General features: G+C 34.8%; 1 protein-coding gene across 3 annotated transcripts in view; it reads right to left on the bottom strand.

The window, feature by feature from the left end:
• The window catches only part of LOC148949153 (uncharacterized), a 218,312-nt gene that overhangs the window by 46,744 nt on the left and 152,800 nt on the right, over positions 1-18,768 (bottom strand). The gene's annotated exons all lie outside the window — the stretch shown is intronic.

Below are 18,768 nucleotides of genomic sequence, written 5' to 3'. Positions count from 1 at the left end.
TTCATTTCCTGTTTGATTTCTGTGCTAATCTGTTAACTTTTTACACACAATTCTCCAAGAACTCTCCCAGAACTTCTCTTGCTATTTCATAGTTTTTGTGTACTAAATGAGCTTAAATGATCTTCTTTCAACAAAATGTTACAGTCCCTATTTGATTTTGGTATTAATCTGGTGGCAGTTTTTGCACTAAATGCTTCCAGGAAATTTATGTTTTACTATTTCATAGTTTTTGTGAACCCAGAGGCCAAGGGTGGATCCAGGATTTTTTTTTTTAGGGGGGGGGGGGTCACTAATTTTTGACTCAGTTTTCGACTAATTTTACTGATTTCTACCTAGGTTTTACTAATTTTCGACTTATTTTCGACTCGGTCAAAAATTTCGGGGGGGGGGGGGTTCAAACCAGGTAACCCCCCTGGATACGGCCTTGCCAGAGGCTACCCACTCTGCAACATCAGGTGTAGATCTCAGAGCTCAGCTTGTCTAACCATGCACGGCCCACTTCTGTCACGCCATACTCCTATGTACTACGCATAGAATTCTTCTTGTCACGCATGGTATACTTCCACCACTCGTGATGATATGATTTGATATTCGTTCGCTAAAATAAAAACCAACCGGGCCGTGACAAACTGAACACATATGCACACACAAAAAGAGTACGAATATTCAAAAAAAAAAATCTGGATGCGCCATACCAACGCGGATCAATCTACAACCATTTTTTACAGCAATAAAATTTCGATTTTCCAAAACCCCAAGAACGTGCCCAAACCCAAATGATGTGCGGCTCCAAATGTGCAAGATTTATAAAACTAATCGATCGAAATGAACTTTAATATTCTCATTTTTACAGCGTTATAGTGTTTCCAATTCTACTTTTGCTTTTGTAACTTCTAGTTGTGACGGTTTTTACATCCAACTCTTCCTGAAGGCTTATATAACTACTTCATGGTTTTGTATACTAAATGAACCATGGAGTTGTCAACTCTCCACAAGCATACATCTCAGAGCTCTTCTTCTGCCACCACATACCTCTTTATGTCACGATTGCACCCTTCGTTTCATGCCTGCAACCCTTGCTCCATCCGTGGTGCACACCACTACGAAAACATAAAAGGCCCGTTCTTTTGCACTAAGATTTTACATCTAAGATCCAAGGCCGTATCCACGGGGGGGGGGTTACCCGGTTTGAACCCCCCCTCCCGAAATTTTTGACCGAGTCGAAAATAAGTCGAAAATTAGTAAAACCTGGGTAAAAATCAGTAAAATGAGTCGAAAACTGAGTCAAAAATTAGTAACCCCCCCCCCCGAAAAAAAAATCCTGGATCCGTCCTTGCTAAGATCTCACATCTTTCTGCTAACATTCCTGTTCTTTAACATCACTTTGTTCCAAGATCGTAAAGCTCGCTAAAATTACCAGAAAATGTAAAGGATGCCATATTTAAACTATACAGAACAATGATAAGAGAATTTCGACGATGTACTCATCATTGTTCTTAGACTGCTGATCAGGGAAAAATGATGAATCGCGTTTGCAAAAGAACGCTATAAGATGTAAGATCTTAGTACTAAGATTTCACTTTTAAGCGTTCTTTGTCAAAAGATGTAAGATCCTAGCACAAAGATGAGTCAAAGAACGGCCCTAAATTATCAAAGCGGGTCTCGAAATGATGCCTGGTGAGGCGGAATACGCCTGGTATTGCAGCAGGGCTAAGAGTAAGACCAAGAAGAGAGTTTCGAAATGAACTCAAATAATCCTTTTATTGACAGAATCTACAATGTTTCCAGTTCTAGTTTATGTCTCAGTTCTTCCTTTTTTAGTCCAGGGTACAGTTAAAAAAAAGTCCTTCAACTATTCTACACTATTAATTTGCATTATTCAATAATATGACATGGTTTCAAATTCAATTTATAGGGGAATATATGGTACTCTGTAATATTTAAGGTTCTCTGAGAAGAAAAAGTGGAAACTAAGTGCCATTACTCTAAATCCGGAATTCCCAACCTTTCCTGGAAACCTAACCCCTTTGAATCTTACCAGATTTTCATTAGAAAAGAGTACACGATTTTTCCTGAAATATCACATTAGATATATACGGTAACCCTTTCTATCACCGTTTAGAAGTATATTCTATAATCTCCCCGGGCAATCTTTCTTGACACCCCTGGCTGGGAATCTTTGCGTATATGTTTTTTCTGTATCTACCCCCTTTTAGTAGATTTTGCCTATTTCTTATTTTTTCTATTACTTTGTGCTATTTTTTAATTTGAAGTGAGTTACACCAAAAAGAAATTCCCATAGTTTTTAGATTTTACCACATTCCATATTGCCGCATTCATCTATGGTGATACTTGAAAAAAAGGGAATTATAGTTGTTATTAGATGAATTTACCAAAAAAGCCTATCTACACCCTATCTACACTTGGACCAGAAATTTGGTTTTTTAGATCAAAATTTAGATATGCGATAAATACGGATGGAGGAGAATTGTACGCAGCTTTGCACACTAACAAATAAAGTGTAAAATACATTAAACAATGAATCTCTTATCCCTCTTGTAAATATCCCTCTTGTAATTATCCCTCTTGTAAAGTGTCGGAGGAAAATGGAGAAGCTAGTGAATTTTTGAAGGGGGGGGGGGTCAAATGAGGGGGGACAAGTTAGTCAATACTCAAAAGCTTCCAAATTATACAAATGTAACCCAAGAGATGTTATGATACTGAAAAAACGTTCGTGGTTTCTGAAAAAGACTTTTTCCAGAAAATACTCTGGAAAATGCTCCGGAAAACCTTTTACAACAGTAAAAATTTAAATTTAGTTCAACAGCCAATTTCACGCCTAACATTGTTGGTAATGAGAAGAGAGTGTTAATAAAAAAAAAGGGGGGGGGGGGTATGCATCTCCCTAAATCACGAACATAAGGTGAAAAAACGACAAACCATACAAAAACAGATATCCCCAGATACCCTCACCCCTCTTGGAAAAAGACATATTCTGCAGCTAACCACAGTAAAATACGATTTTCGACCGTTTTCTGGGTTTGGGTTCAGCAAACCCGCATGTATAAGGGCTTCCATACACGACAAATTCAATGGTAAATATTGAATGTTTTCAGACAGGTTAAAAAAGGAGCCTTTTTTATTCTCTTGGAAGATCAGGGACTTTCGGCATCAATCAGAAATTCGCAGACCAAGAATTGGCACAGCGATTTCGCTTGACAGAAGATCAATGCCTTAGGGACTATCATTCTGTATGGACTTGTACAAGTTTTGTTCAGATTTAATGAGCAATGCTTTGTCCTTTACTTTTTAGCTATGCTGAAAGGATAACAAATCAAGCAATAGTTACTTTCTAAAACAAAACAAAAGAGGACTAAATGTCTATACATATCAAGGGAAAATTGCCATTTAAAACTTGCTATCGTCTGTCACACATTGGCTTAGAAAGTCATGCTATTGTCCTTGGCTGTCCAAATCATAATTCTAAAATTAATTAGCAACAAAATATGCAAATTCCTTAATGATTAATTGAAAATGCAAAAAAAGTACGTCATTCTAAATTCAGATTTTGGACCATTGTAAGACAGCGTCAAAATAAAATTGTCTAATCATTGACCATTACTAAAGTTTCTATTTTTATGCAGCGAAAAAGAATAAAAAGGCGTTTATAAAAGGCACTGGGATCCTAGCAACCGCCAAAACAAACACTTGGTGAGTGACAGAAGATTTCTTGTAAAAATAATAATTGAACGGGTCATAGCACAGGGAAAGTACTCTGTAAAAACAAATCTTTCAAAATCGGAATGAATTTTTAATTTTAACTTACAAACTAAGTTTATCAATGGACTATTTTACTAATTAATTAAAAAAACTTTCCGAAAAATAAGTTTTTCAAAGAAAAGTAAAGGCATTTTAAACTTAAGCTCAGCAGATGCAAATATTTTTTAAAATTCAAACTCAAAACGACCAGAAATTACTATTAAAGAATAAATGAAACCCAAAACGAACAGAAATTAAAAAAGCAATCATAGCAAAAACATACAACAAGTAATAATATAAGTGAATAAATAGATCTTAAAGTGAGTAATGCTTAGATTGAATATGAATATCAAGCTTAAAATGAAAAAAAAAAATCCTATTGGAGTATAAATGAAACTTAAAACGAACAGAAATTAAATAAACAATCAATGCAAAAATATAAAATAGATATTAAATTAAAATATAAATCTTAAAACGAGTGAAACTTAAACTGAATATGCAAATCAAGCTTGAAACGAACAAAAACCACTACAAACAAGAGTTTGGGTATGGTCTCCTTCTCTCACTGTAAAACCTACTGCGTAATTGGCGCTTTGCTGAAAACTATATGCGTCTTGAAAAGCGTAAAAAATTGTAAACACCATCAACTTGAATATTTGGGGTATGAAGATATTAATTATTAATATATCCATCTCTTCCAGATTTTGTTTCGCTGTGACTACATTTTTATTTTCAATACTGTACGAACTGGTTACGAAAATATTTGTAATATAGTCCGTTTTCAGTTAAGCGCCAATGACGCAGTAGGCTTTTGGTTTTTATTTACAGTTAGGAAAGGAGGCAGTATCCAAACATTATTACTTGTTGTATAATTTTGCTATGATTGCTTATTTAATTTCTGTTCGTTTTGGGTTTCATTTATTCTTTAATAGTAATTTCTGGTCGTGTTGAGTTTGAATTTTAAAAGGTATTTTTATATGCTGATCTTAAGTTTAAAATGGCCTTTACTTTTATTTTAAAAACTTATTTTTCGGAAAGTTTTTTTTTAAATTAATGTTTTTTATTTTTTGATTGCAAAAAATTTCAAGTTTTCTAAAATTCCTTATTTCGAAATCAAACTTTAAAAAAAATCAAATATTCATCAAAGTATCAAAACTGATATCAAAGTAACAACATCGAAGTGAAATAATGGGTTTGTGTCAACATCTGACTCTTTATTTTCTGATGTTAGAATTATTTTTAACGAAATTACTCTCTCAATATTGTTGCCGGATGGGTTTGGGGGAAAAGGACATGGGGGGCTAGATTAAGCTTCGGTCTCTTTTGACTCTTTAAAATTGAACTAGAACTTTCTATTTTCAATAAAATGAGCCCTCTCTGGTTATACGAGTATCACTTATGTAAGATCCATATATATCCCCAGAGTATACTTTAAACGCGTGTCCCTGAACCCTGGGGGGTTGTGTTGACCCTGGAGTTTTAATATCTGATGGTTGAACTACTTTTAATAAAATGATTACCTTGAATTTTTTATCGGATGGGTTTATCCATCCGATATGCCCAAAGGCGTTGAGGACGGGAGGGGCTAGTTGCCCTCTGATCTTTTTCACTCTGAGAAAATGAACTACAACTTTTAATTTCCATTCAAATGAACCCCTCTCTGAAGTTTATACAAGCATACCTTAAATAAGAACCATATATGCCCCCAGAGCAATACTTACAACGCCTTCCCCGGCCCTGCAGGGGGGGTTGTATTGACAAAGGAGTTTTTCTTATCCGATCTTTGAACTATTTATAATGAAATGACCACACGTACAAGAGTTTTTGTCACAAGATCTTTCAACTATTTCTAACAAAATGAGTACCTAAATTTTTTATCAAATGTATTTGTGGAAAAAGGGCTTGGGGGGCTAGTTGCCCTCTGATCACTGTTGACTCTTAGAAATGGCACTAGAACTCTCGGCTTCCAACTAAATGAGTCCTCTTTGAAGTTTATATGACGACCCCTTCTATATGAAACGCCTCTGGGGAAAAAAATAAGTGGAGTGTGGGGGAAGGCTAGCTGCCCTCCAATCCCTTTTGACTCTTAAAAAGTGAATTAAAACTTTCAATTTCCAATCAAATGAGCCCTTTAAGAATTTTATACGAATTTTATACCCCCGGGACTGGGGGGCTGTGTCGCCACCGGAGTTTTTTGTTATTAGAACTTTGAACTATTTTTAACAAGATGTCTATCTCCAAATTTTTATGATACATTTATGGCGTGGAGGATGGGGGGGGGCTAGTTTCCCTCAAATCTGTTTTGACTCTTAAAAAGAGGGACAAAAACTTTGAATTTCAAATCAAATGAGCCCTCTCCGAAGTTTATACGAGCACCCCTTCCATAAGAACTATATATACCCCTATAGCATTACTCATAACGCCTGCCTCCGTGCCCTGGCGGGTTCCGTCGACACAGGAATTTTTCTTATCTGACCTTTACACCATTTTGGCTATTATAAAAAATGTATCGGTTGGGCTTGGGGAAAAAAGAGGGTGTGCGGGGGGGGGGGGTCTAATTGCCCTCCGATATATTGTTACTGTTCAAAAGGGAACAAGAAATTTCAATTTACAATCAAATGAGCCCCCTCTGAAGCTTATAAGAGCATCCCTTTTATAAGAACCATATACGCCCCCAGGACAACAATTACAACGCCTATCCCGCGGGCTCTGGGGGGTGTTTTTGTTATCTAGTTTTTGAACAATTTCCAAAACACTGGCTATCACAAAATTTGTAGGGGACAGGTTTAGGGAAAAAAGCGTTGGGGGGGGGGCTAGTTTAACTCTCTTGACCCTTAAAAAGGGAACTAGAACTTTCAATTCCCATTAAAATGAGCCTTCTATGAAGTTTATACGAGCATCCCTTTCATAAGAACCATACATGCCCCTAGGGTAAAACTTAGAACGCCTTCCCCTGGGCCCTGGGGGGTTCTATTGACACCGGATTTTTTCTTGCCCGACCTTTAAACTATTTTTAACAAGATTTCTATCTCAAAATTTTCATCAGATGGATTGGGGGATAGCTGCCCTAGGATCTCTTTTGACTATTAAAGTGAGCTCGAATTTTCAATATCCAATCAAATGAACCCTCTCTGAAGTTTATACGAGCATCCCTTTCATACGAACAATATATGCCCCAGGGCATAACTTACAACGCCTACCCCCGGGCAAAGGGGGGTGTGATGACACCTGAGTTTTTGTTATCTGACTTTTGAGCAATTTTTAACTTGTTATTGATATTTTTTAACAAAATTTTTATTGGATGCATTTGGGGAAAAGGGGCGTGGGAGGCTATTTGCCCTCCAATATCTTTTGACTCGAAAAAACTTAACTAGAAATTCCCATTTCCAATCAAATAAGCCATCTCTGATTTTTTTCGAGCATCCCTTCAATAAGAACCATATATTCCCCAAGGGCATAACCTAAAACACCTGCCCTCGGGCCCAGGGAGGATGTGTTGACCCCTGAGTTTTCGCTATATAGTCTTTGAACTTTTAAAAAAAAAAACATCTCAAAATACTTCTCGTATTGGTTTGAGGAAAAAAGGACACGGAGGGGGGGGGCTAGGTACCCTCCAGTCTCTTTTGACTCTTAAAAAGTGAACTAGAACTTTCAATTTCCAATCAAATGATCCCTCTTTGAAGTTAATATGAGCATCCCTTCCATAAGACCCATATATGCCCCCCAGGACATAACTTACAACGCCTGCCCTCGGCCCTGGTGGGTTGTGTCAACACCGGAATTTTTGTTATATGATCTTTGAACTACTTTTAATAAAATAGCTATCTTAAAATTTTTATTGGATACATTTGGGAAAAAAGGGTTTGTGAGGGGGGGGGAAGCTGGTTAACCACCAAAAAATTTTGACGCTTAAAAAATGAACTAGAACCTTCAATTTCTAATCAAATGAGCCTTCTCTGAAGTTTATACGACAATGTTGTCTATACAAAACCTTATATGCCCCCAAGGCATAACTTACAACCCTTGCCATGAGGGCTGTGGGGGAGTTGTCATCCTCAAAGACCTAATTTCCAGAAATTAAAACTACGTTTAATAAAATGCCTGTCTCAAAATTTTGATTGGATGTGTTTGGGGAAAAGTGAGAGGGGGGTTAGTTGCCCTTAAATCACATGAGCCTTTTTTGAAGTTTCTACGACACCGCCTTCTATAAAAATCTTATATACCCCAGGGTATAACTTAAAACCCTTGCCCTAAGGGTTGTGGGGGAGTATCCTCCTAAAAGATACATTTTCTATCTGGAAATCAACTACGCTGAACAAAATGGCTATCTCAAAATTTCGTTTGGATGTGTTTGGGGGGAATGATGGGTGTGGGGGAGGGGGGCTAGTGGCCCTCCCATCACTTTCAACTAATAAAAAGGACACTAGACTTTTAAATTTCCAATGAATGAGCCTTTTTTAAAGTTTCTACGACAACGCCTTATATAAAAACATTATATGCCCCCAGGGCATAACTTAAAACCCTTGCCCTAAGGGTTGTGGGGGATTGTCCTCCTCAAAAACATATTTTCTACCTGGGAATCAACTACGCTGAACAAAATGGATATCTCAAAATTTTGATTGCATGTGTTTGAGGGAATGGTGGGCGTGGGGGGGGGGGAGGCTATTTGCCCTCCAATCATTATCGACGATAAAAAAGGGCACTAGCCCTTTGAATTTTCAATCGAATGAGCCTGTTTTTAAGTTTGTGCGACAACACCTTATATAAAAACCTTATATGCTCACAAGGCATAACTCAAAACCCTTGCCCTGAGGTTTATGGGGGAGTGTCCTCCTCAAAAACATATTTTATATCTGGAAATCAACTAAGCTGAACAAAATGGCTATCTCAAAATTTTGATTGGATGTGCTTGGGGAAATGATAGGCGTGGGAGGGGGTCTAGTTGCCCTCCAATCATTTTCGACTATTAAAAAGGCACTAGCCCTTTGAATTTCCAATTGAATGAGCCTGTTTTGAAGTTTGTGCGACAAAACCTTCTATAAAAAAAACCTTATATGCCCCCAGGGCATAACTTAAAACCCTTGCCCTGAGGGTTGTGGGGGAGTGTCCTCCTCTAAAAAAAAATTTCTATATGGAAATCAACTATGCTGAACAAAACGGCTATCTCAAAATTTTGATTGGACGTGTTTGGGGGAATGATGAGCGTTGGGGGGGGGGGGGGGCTAGTTGCCCTCCAATCACTTTCGACTATTAAAAAGGGCACTAGAACTCTCGATTTCCAATCAAAAGAGCCCCATTTGAAGTTTCTACGACGAACCATTGCATATGAAGTGCCTCTGGGAGATATTATATCTGGGAGAAAAATAATAATATATTAAATTAATTTTTGATTTCTTAAAGTTACAAAAGTGAAAATATTTCAGAGAATTGTTTTCAGTAAAGCGCCAATGACGCAGTAGGTTTTAGGCTTCTGCAGTGATACGATACCCAAACTCTTGTTTGTAGTTATTTTTATTCGATTCAAACTTGATTAGTATATTCAATTTAAGTTTCACTCGTTTTAAGATTTATTTATTCCTTTACATTAATATATATTGAACGTTTGTTCTGCATTGATTGTTTATTTAATTTCTGTTCGTTTCATTTATACTTTAATAGCAAAATATTTTTTTTCGTTTTAAGCTTGATTTTCATATTCAATCTAAGCATTACTCGCTTTAAGATCTATTTATTGATTTATATTATACTTGTTGTATGTTTTTGCTATGATTGTTTATTTAATTTCTGTTCGTTTTGGGTTTCATTTATTCTTTAATAGTAATTTCTGATCGTTTTGAGTTTGAATTTTAACTGCTGATTGTATCTGCTGAGCTTAAGTTCAAAGTGACCTTTAGTCTTCCTTGAAAAACTTATTTTTCGGAAAGTTTTTTTTAATTAATTTTTGTTCGTTTTTGATTGCAAAAAGTTTAAAGGTTTTTTTGGCATGGGGGGAGGGTGCTTACTGTCCGATTATTCTTGACTTTAAAAAACGGATCTAGAACTTTCAATTTAAATCGAATGAGGCTTTTTTCAAAGTCTATACGATTACCTCTTTGATAAAAACCTTATATGTGAACAATAGACAGCTTGCATAACTTGTGGACAGCGATTGACAACAATAAATGAATTGAAAAAATAGCTCCAATAAGGGGGTTTAGACCATTTCAGTTGCTGACACAAAGGGATCACGACTGTTTGGAATTGATCTTAATAGGAATTTATGTGCCGAAGACATTTTGCATCTGTCACGGAGTATGGGTTTCAACCTTATAATTCGATAAATATAATAGAATTCCTATGTGTTCTTCCCATAAAAAACCCCTTCCCATAAGTTATAAGCCCCCCTTAATAAGTTATGCCCCAGGGCATAACTTACAACGCCTACCCCTGGGCCCTGGTGGGCTGTGTCGACACCGGAGTTTTTTGTTCTCAGACTTTGAACTATTTTAACAAAATATCTATCTCAAAATTTTTATCTGATGCATTTACGGCGTGGAGTAAGGAGAGGGGCTAGTTGCCCTTCAATCTCTTTTGACTCTTAAAAAGTGAACAAGAACTTTCAATTTTCAATCAAATGAGCCCTCTCTAAAGTTTATACGATAAAAAAGTATAAAGTATAGTATCTAAAGTATAAAGTATATATATATAAAAAATAATACATAAAAGTCAGAGGATTCTCTAACTACAACTCTTATCTGGAGAGCTATGAGGGAGTTGCAATCCTCAGAGACTAAATTTCCAAACCTTAAATCTGCATTTGAAAATATAGCAGACTTACAATTTTGCGTGGATGTATCTGGGGGGAAGTTGGGCGTGAGAGGGTGGTTAGTTGCCCTCAAATCACTTTCGACTATTACAAAAGGCACTAGCACTCGGAATTTCCAATCGAATGAGCCTTTTTTGAAGTTTCTACGACACCACATTCAATAAAAACCTGACATACGCCCAGGGCAGAAGTTAAAATCTTTGTCTCGGGGATTTGGGGTTTGTTCGTTGTTCAAAAACATGTTTTCTATCCAGAAATCAACTGCACTAACCAACTTGGCTCTATCAAAATTTTTACTGGATACGTGTGGGAGAATGATGGGCGTGAGGGGGGGGGGTCGAATTGCCCTCCAATCCCTAGCCCTGTAATTTCCAATCGATAGAGCATGCTTTGAAGTTTCTACGACAACGCCTTCTATAAAAAACTTATATGCCCCAGGGCATATCTTAAAACCTTTGCCCTTAGGGTTGTGGGGGTTTTCCCTCCTCAAAAACATGTTGCCTATCTAGATATCTAATACGATGAACAAAATGGTTATATGAAAATTTTTTTTGAATGTTTTAGGGGAAACGATGGGCGTGGAGGGGGGAGGGGGCTAGTTACACTCCAATCACTATCGACTATTAAAAAGGGCACTAGCCCTTTGAATTTCCCCTTGAATGATACTGTTATGAAATTTCGACGACAACGCCATCTATAAAAGCCTTCAGAGTCCCCAGGGTATAATTTAAAACCCCTACCTTGAGAGCTGAGACGGAGTATCTTCCTAAAAATAATGTTTTCTGTTAGAAAATCTACTACGCTGACCAAAATGGCTATCTCAAAATTTTGGTTGGATGTGATTGGGGGAATGATGGGCGTGGGGGGGCTAGTTGCCCTGCAATCATTTTCGACTATTAAAAAGGGCACTAGAACTCTCGATTTCCAATCGAATGAGCCCCCTTTGAAGCTTTTACGACACCCCCTTCCATATTAAGTGCCTCTGGAAAAAAAAAATAATAAAACATTGGAGCCGTATGGCCTTTACTATAGCCAACGCTGCAGCGTTGCCTCTGTTTTTATTTTTTTTTCCAGAGGCACTTCATACTGAAGCAGTCGTCGTATAAACTTCAAAGGGGGCTCATTCGATTGGACATCGAGAGTTCTAGTGCCCTCCCTGATAGTTGAAAATGATTGGAGGGCAACTAGCCCCCCCCCCACGCCCATCAATCCCCCAAACACCTCAAATCAAAATTTTGAGATAGCCATTTGGTTCAGCGTAGTTGATTTCCAGATAGAAAATATATTTTTGAGGAGGACACTCCCCCACAACCCTAAGGGCAAGAGTTTGAAGGTATACCCTAGGGGCATATAAGGTTTTTATAGAAGGCGTTGTCGTAGAAACTTCAAAAAAGGCTCATTCTATTTTAAATTCTAAGGGATATTGCACTTTTCAATATCCTAAAGTGTTTCGAGGGAAACTCGCCCCCCCCCCGCCCATCAGTCCCCCCAATATCGCCACTCAAAAGTTTGAGATGAATATTTTGTTCAACATAGTTATTTTGCGGATAGAAAATACGTTTTTGAGGAGGATACACCCCCACAACCCTCGGGGCAAGGTTTGTAAGTTATACCCCTGGGGCATATAAGGTTTTTATAAAAGGCGTTGTCGTAGAAACTTCAAAAAAGGCTCATTCAATTAGAAATTCAAAGGGCTAGTGCCCTTTTTAATTGTCGAAAGTGATTGGAGGGCAACTATCCCCCCCCCCCCCACGCCCATCATCCCCCAAACACATCCAATCAAAATTTTGAGATAGCCATTTTGTTCAGCGTGGTTGATTTTCAGATAGAATTATGTTTTATACCCTAGGGGCATATAAGGTTTTTATAGACGGCGTTGTCCTAGAAACTTCAAAACAGGCTCATTCGATTGTAAATTCAAAGGGCTAGTGTCGTTTTTTATAGTCGAAAGTGATTGGAGGGCAACTAGCCCCCCACCCACATCATTTCCCCAAACACATCCAATCAAAATTTTGAGATAGCCATTTTGTTCAACGTAGTTGATTTCAGGATAGAAAATATATTTTTGAGGAGGACACTCCCCCACAACTCTCAAGGTAAGGGTTTTCAGTCATAGCCTAGGGGCATATAAGGTTTTTATAGCAGACTTTTTCGTAAAAGCTTCAAAAAAGAGCAACTTCTCTGGAAATTCAAAGGGCTAGTGCCCTTTTTAATAGTCTAAAGTGATTTGAGGGCAACTGATTTGAAATCAAGCTTAAAACGCAAGTGATTTGAGGTTGATACTTTGATGAATATTTGATTTTTTTTAAGTTTGATTTCGAAATAAGGAATTTTAGAAAACTTGAAATTTTTTGCAATCAAAAACGAACAAAAATTAATTAAAAAAACTTTCCGAAAAATAAGTTTTTTAAAGAAAAGTAAAGGCCATTTTAAACTTAAGCTCAGGAGATACAAATACCTATTAAAATTCAAACTCAAAACGACCAGAAATTACTGTTAAATAATAAATTAAACCCAAAACGAACAGAAATTAAATGAACAATCATAGCAAAAAACATACAAGTAATAATATAAATGAATAAGTTTGTCTTAACGCGAGAAATGTTTGGATTGGATATTAAATTCAAGCTTTAAGCCAACAAAATGGCTTGCTATTAAAGTATAAATGAAACTTAAGAGAAACAGAGATTAATTTACCAACCAATACGAAAAGGCATAAAATATATATTAATGTAAATGAATAAATAAATCTTAAAACTAGTGAAACTTAAATTGAATATGCAAATCAAGTTTGAATCGAATAAAAATAACTACAAACAAGAGTTTGGGTATCGCCTCACTCCAGAAACCTAAAACCTACTGCGTCATTGGCGCCTTAATGAAAACTATATGAGTCTTGAGCAGTCTTGGAAAGTATAAACAAAATCAAATTGAATATTATATATATAATGATATTAATTGTTGAAAGATCCATCAGTTCAAGAATTTTTTTTTTTCACTGTAATTTTTATTTTCATTTTCAATGCTGTAAGAACTGGAAAAGAATAAATTTGTAATATACGAGTAATTCGTTTTCAGTGAAGCACCAATGACGCAGAAGGCTTTAGGTTTTTACAGTTAAAGGGCAGTATCCAAATTTTGTTTGTAGTGAAACTATAGGCCCGTTTTTTAGCACTAAGATCTTACATCTAAGATCTTACATCTTTCTGCAAAGATTATCGTTTTTTAACTCATCTTTGTTCTAAGATCTTACAGCTCACTGATGTCACCAAAAAGTGTGAAGACCGCCACTGTTCTCCCATATAGAACAATGATGAGAGAACTTTGATGATCTACTCATCATTGTTCTAAGACCACAGATCAGAGCAGAATGATGAAAGACGTTTGCACAAAAACGACCAAAGATGTAAGATCTTTGTTAAAATATTTCACTTTTAAGCGTTTTCTGACAAAAGATGTAAGATCTTAGCACATTGATGAGTGAAAAAACGGCCCTTATGTTTGTCTTGACCAATCTTGGAAAGAACTAATGAATTAAACTGAATATTTTATGTATAATGATATTAATTGCTGAAAGCTCATCAGTTCAAAATTTTACTGTAATTTTAATATTTATATTCCATATTAAGTACAAGAGAAAACATTTGTAATATAATTCGTTTTCAGTAAAGCGCCAATGACGCAGTAGATTTTAGGCTTCTGCAGTAAGGCGATACCCAAACTGTTGTTTGTAGTTATCTTTATTCGATTCAAACTTGATTTGCATATCTAATTTAAGCTTCACTTGTTTTAAGATTTATTTATTCATTTACATTAATATATATTGTATGTTTGTTCACATTGATTGTTTATTTAATTTCTGTTCGTTTTAAGTTTCATTTATACTTTAATAGCAAACTATTCTTTTTCGTTTTAAGCTTGATTTTCATATTCAATCTATACTTTTATCCCTGGAATAATCAGCCTCAGATCTGTCTGTTCACTGAGTCAGGATTTTTATATAATAGACTTTTCCTTGGAGAAGGATCTAAACTTGCATAAAAAGTAAGAAATTTGTTGTTTTTTCAGCAATTTGAAAAATGTAACTTAGCAGATGGATACAGTTGAATCGCAGCTATGGAATAATATCAAAATTGTTGTCTTTTGTTGATATAATAAAGTCATAGGAAAGCAGAAGAACAACACAGTGTAAATTGCACCGAGAACACAAACCTTAAGCAAAATAACCGAAACGAATCTCTTTTGACCGGTGACGTGGGTTAACATTTGTTCATATTTGACCAAGTACAATCAGTCTAGTTTTTAGAGTGCAAGGAAGATTGTTAGGCCTTCATAATACAGCAAATAGATTTTGATAGCCAAAACCCCGTTTTCCAACTGTTTCAAGAGGTGAAATGGAGATATTTCGTATTCCCAAAAACAGTTAAGGTGTTTAATTGAATTGTAAAGAATTAAGAATTTTATTGAATTGATCCGAAATCAACTATAATAAATGTCATTTTTTGCCAAGACAACGGATATCGCAAAATTATAAAAAATATGTTTTACTCTAGGTGCAGATCGTACTACTATCTTTTACTGCAGTTGTTAATATAAATTATAGGCAGTTGTTTACAAAACTATACAAATATACATAACTATAACTATATAATATAGATACAACATTGCCTTATTATATAGTATAATAATATATACTGCAATTATTATGCAAATAGTCATATCCTATAGTATATAACTGAATTACATATATATATATATATATATATATATATATATATATATATATATATATATATATATATATATATATATATATATATATATATATATATATATATATATATATATATATATATATGCATATTATATGTTTATATAACTATAAGCGCAGAACAGACTAAAATGTTAGCCTGTTTCATGTAAGGCTTCTTGTAGTTCTTCATGTAGATCTTGAAACTGAAGTAACATCAATTAACACTTTCTATATAATTACTTAAAATGTGTATACATTTTGGGACGCTCTGTATATCTTTTTTTAACACATCCTTTTCTTTCGTTTTTTAAGCAAAACTTCAAAGTTTAGATCAGAGACTAATTAGAGATTCATCACTGACAAAAGTCTCCCCACGCTGAACATATCTTATTGCAATTAATTGCAATAATATTAAATAAGTGTAATTATTGTGCTCTATTGAAGTAGTTTGGACATCAAAATAAATTTCTTACATTATTTTTTTCTTTATCATGCACGCCCTCAGAACCTTTGAAACTAACGAAAAGCATTGTTAGCTTACAATAAAAGATAAATATTCCAAGAATATTCACCTTTTAGAGATAAATACTCTCGGAATATATACTCCAGAATAATATTCCAGAATTTTCTATCTGTAAAAAGACGAATTGCAGCTTACTGAACTCTAAAACTCAATGCGCAAATAATTAATTGCAATAGGTTTTAATAAGTGCTTTTGAATACCAAAAATTACATAAATCAATTGCAGGGTCAAGCTCATCCCCGAGAAAAGAAACAATCAACGCCATCTAGAGTCAACCCGAAAAATCATAAACTTATTTATCATAGCATAGTTAAAAAATCATAGCATAAACTTATAAAGCAGAGTTAAAACAACATCAAAAAATATGCCCACTTTCCGAAAACTTCAGATTTTCTCTCCGAAAATTCTGCCTACTTTCCGATAATTTCGGACAAGAAAATCAGACATTTAACTGAAACCCACATTTTAGCAAATTAAATTAAAGTATCAAAGACATCAAAATAAAACCCTTTTTTACCACCCGGATCCATCTTAGGTCTATTAATCCCTGAAAACCACATTTCCAAAGATTCTTCTACCGGTTGTTAAAAATGTATAAAGTTTTTGGGGTAGTAGCACAATTTTGTCACTGCTGCCACGTTGAACCGTGAAAACAAACAAGCAGAACTAATTAGTTAGATATGACAATGCTCTCTGTCTGTAAAAATTCAAGCATTAAAAATCGGTTGATTTCCTCAGACAACTAAACCTCCAAAGGAATGATACACGCTTAAGCTGTTCAATGCAATATGCTTTTAGCCTATATTTTGTTGATTTTTCACCCACATTTTTTGTTTATTTATTTATTTTATTCAATAAAAGTTTCAATAAATTATTGCTCCATTAAAAAAAAAAAAAATGAATAACTGCAAGCGGACGTCAGTTTCATCAAAAGTCGAATTTCTGGTTTCCTTTCTTTTATAGCTCGATTAAAAAAAAAAAAATGAATAACTGCAAGCGGAGGTCAGTTTCATCAAAAATCGAATTTCTGGTTTCGTTTTTTTATTGCTCGATTAAAAAAAAAAAAATGAATAACTGCAAGCGGAGCTTCAACAAAAATCCGAATTTCTAGTTTCCTTTTTTTTTATTGCTCGATTAAAAAAAAAAAATTAATAACTGCAAGCGGAGGTCAGTTTCATCAAAAATCGAATTTCTGGTTTCGTTTTTTTATTGCTCGATTAAAAAAAAAAACTGAATAACTGCAAGCGGAGCTTAATAAAAAATACCAATTTATAGTTTCCTTTTTTTTTATTGCTCGATAAAAAAAAAAATTAATACCTGCAAGCGGAGGTCAGTTTAATCAAAAATCGAATTTCTGGTTTCGTTTTTTTATTTCTCGATTAAAAAAAAAAAACTGAATAACTGCAAGCGGAGCTTCATCAAAAAAACGAAATTATAGTTTAATTTTTTTTTTTTGCTCTGTAAAAAAAAAAAACTGAATAACACCAAGCGGAGCTTCATCAAAAATCCTAATTTCTAGTTTCATTTTTTTTTATTGCTCGATAAAAAAAAAAACTGAATAAATGAAAGCGGAGGTCAGTTTCATCAAAAATCGAATTTCTGGTTTCCTTTTTTTACTGCTCGATTTAAAAAAAAAACTGAATAACTGCAAGCGGAGCTTCATCAAAAATACTAATTTATAGTTTCCTTTTTTTTTATTGCTCGATAAAAAAAAAAACTGAATAACTGCAAGCGGAGGTCAGTTTCATCAAAAATCGAATTTCTGGTTTCCTTTTTTTACTGCTCGATTTAAAAAAAAAACTGAATAACTGCAAGCGGAGTTGTGTACTTATAACTGATCGGCAGTATGTTGAATGACTATGAGTGGCCCCGTACATTGGAAGTGGCCAGAAGAGGACTGCGGGTGGTATCATGAATCAGAAATTTAAAAAAAAATCATTGAATCCTCAAGTTTAATAAATCCCCGAGGTATTTATGCTGTTCCTGAAATGCAGGAAGTGCGTCTTGCAGGAACAGAACAAGCATAAGATCAAGAAATATCGTCTATTGTGCCTGTAAATAATTTACATATAACAATAATTTAAATGAACAAACTTAGTAGTGCTACTTACAAGAATTTGTTATATTTTCCCGTTTCTGCAGAAAAACAACGATGGACTATATCAAAATAGCAATCCATGACTAACTTTGTGACGCTGGGATTTCCCCCCAAAAAAGTTAAAACCTTTTTCTTCGGTGTTATGTAAATACAGCTAAGTTCTATCATTTTTATGAACTATTTTAACCTTTTAGTAAATTTTTATGTTTTGCTTTAAACATTTGGTGCAATGTTTTTGTCAAATTGGTGCAATAAAATGGCCTACAATATGTCAAAATTCTCCATTTTAGATGTGGTTTCATATAACTCCCATGACTTGATACAGAGAAATTTAGCATAAGAATAGTACTGAAATATATGAGCTGGTTTTCAAGTGACATCCCTCTATGGAGTGACTTGACAGCATTTTTTTTTTTTTTTTTTTTTTTTTTTTTTTTTTTTTTTTTTTTTTACTTGAAGTTGAATTTAAAAAAAAGATAATTCATGTTTTTGTAGCTGAGATGGAAAAAGTGCAAAAAGAGTTTTTAGGTAATCCCATTCCCATATCATTGTATTTGAACCTAGGTTATTAAAAACATGAAACCTAAATAAAAAATATCACTTTTTAGATGAACATAGCATAAGAATAGCACTGAAATATATGAGTTGGTTTCAAGTGACCCCTCTCTATGGGATGACTTCACACAAAAATATAGCAGAACAAAGAATCACTAAAACTACAATTTCAGGCAACAGCACATTTTGAAATGTACATAAGCATATTTTTATCGGATTTCGAGCGGATATGTTGAAAAATGCAAAAGTGGTGTCAAATCATCACACTCTAAGGC

This window comes from Artemia sp. Qi Xiang Cuo, chromosome 8, assembly GCF_049724085.1.
Source record: "Artemia sp. Qi Xiang Cuo chromosome 8, ASM4972408v1, whole genome shotgun sequence".
In the NCBI taxonomy this organism is placed as follows: Eukaryota; Metazoa; Arthropoda; class Branchiopoda; order Anostraca; family Artemiidae; genus Artemia; species Artemia sp. Qi Xiang Cuo.
This window is presented reverse-complemented; position numbering and strand designations above follow the sequence as displayed.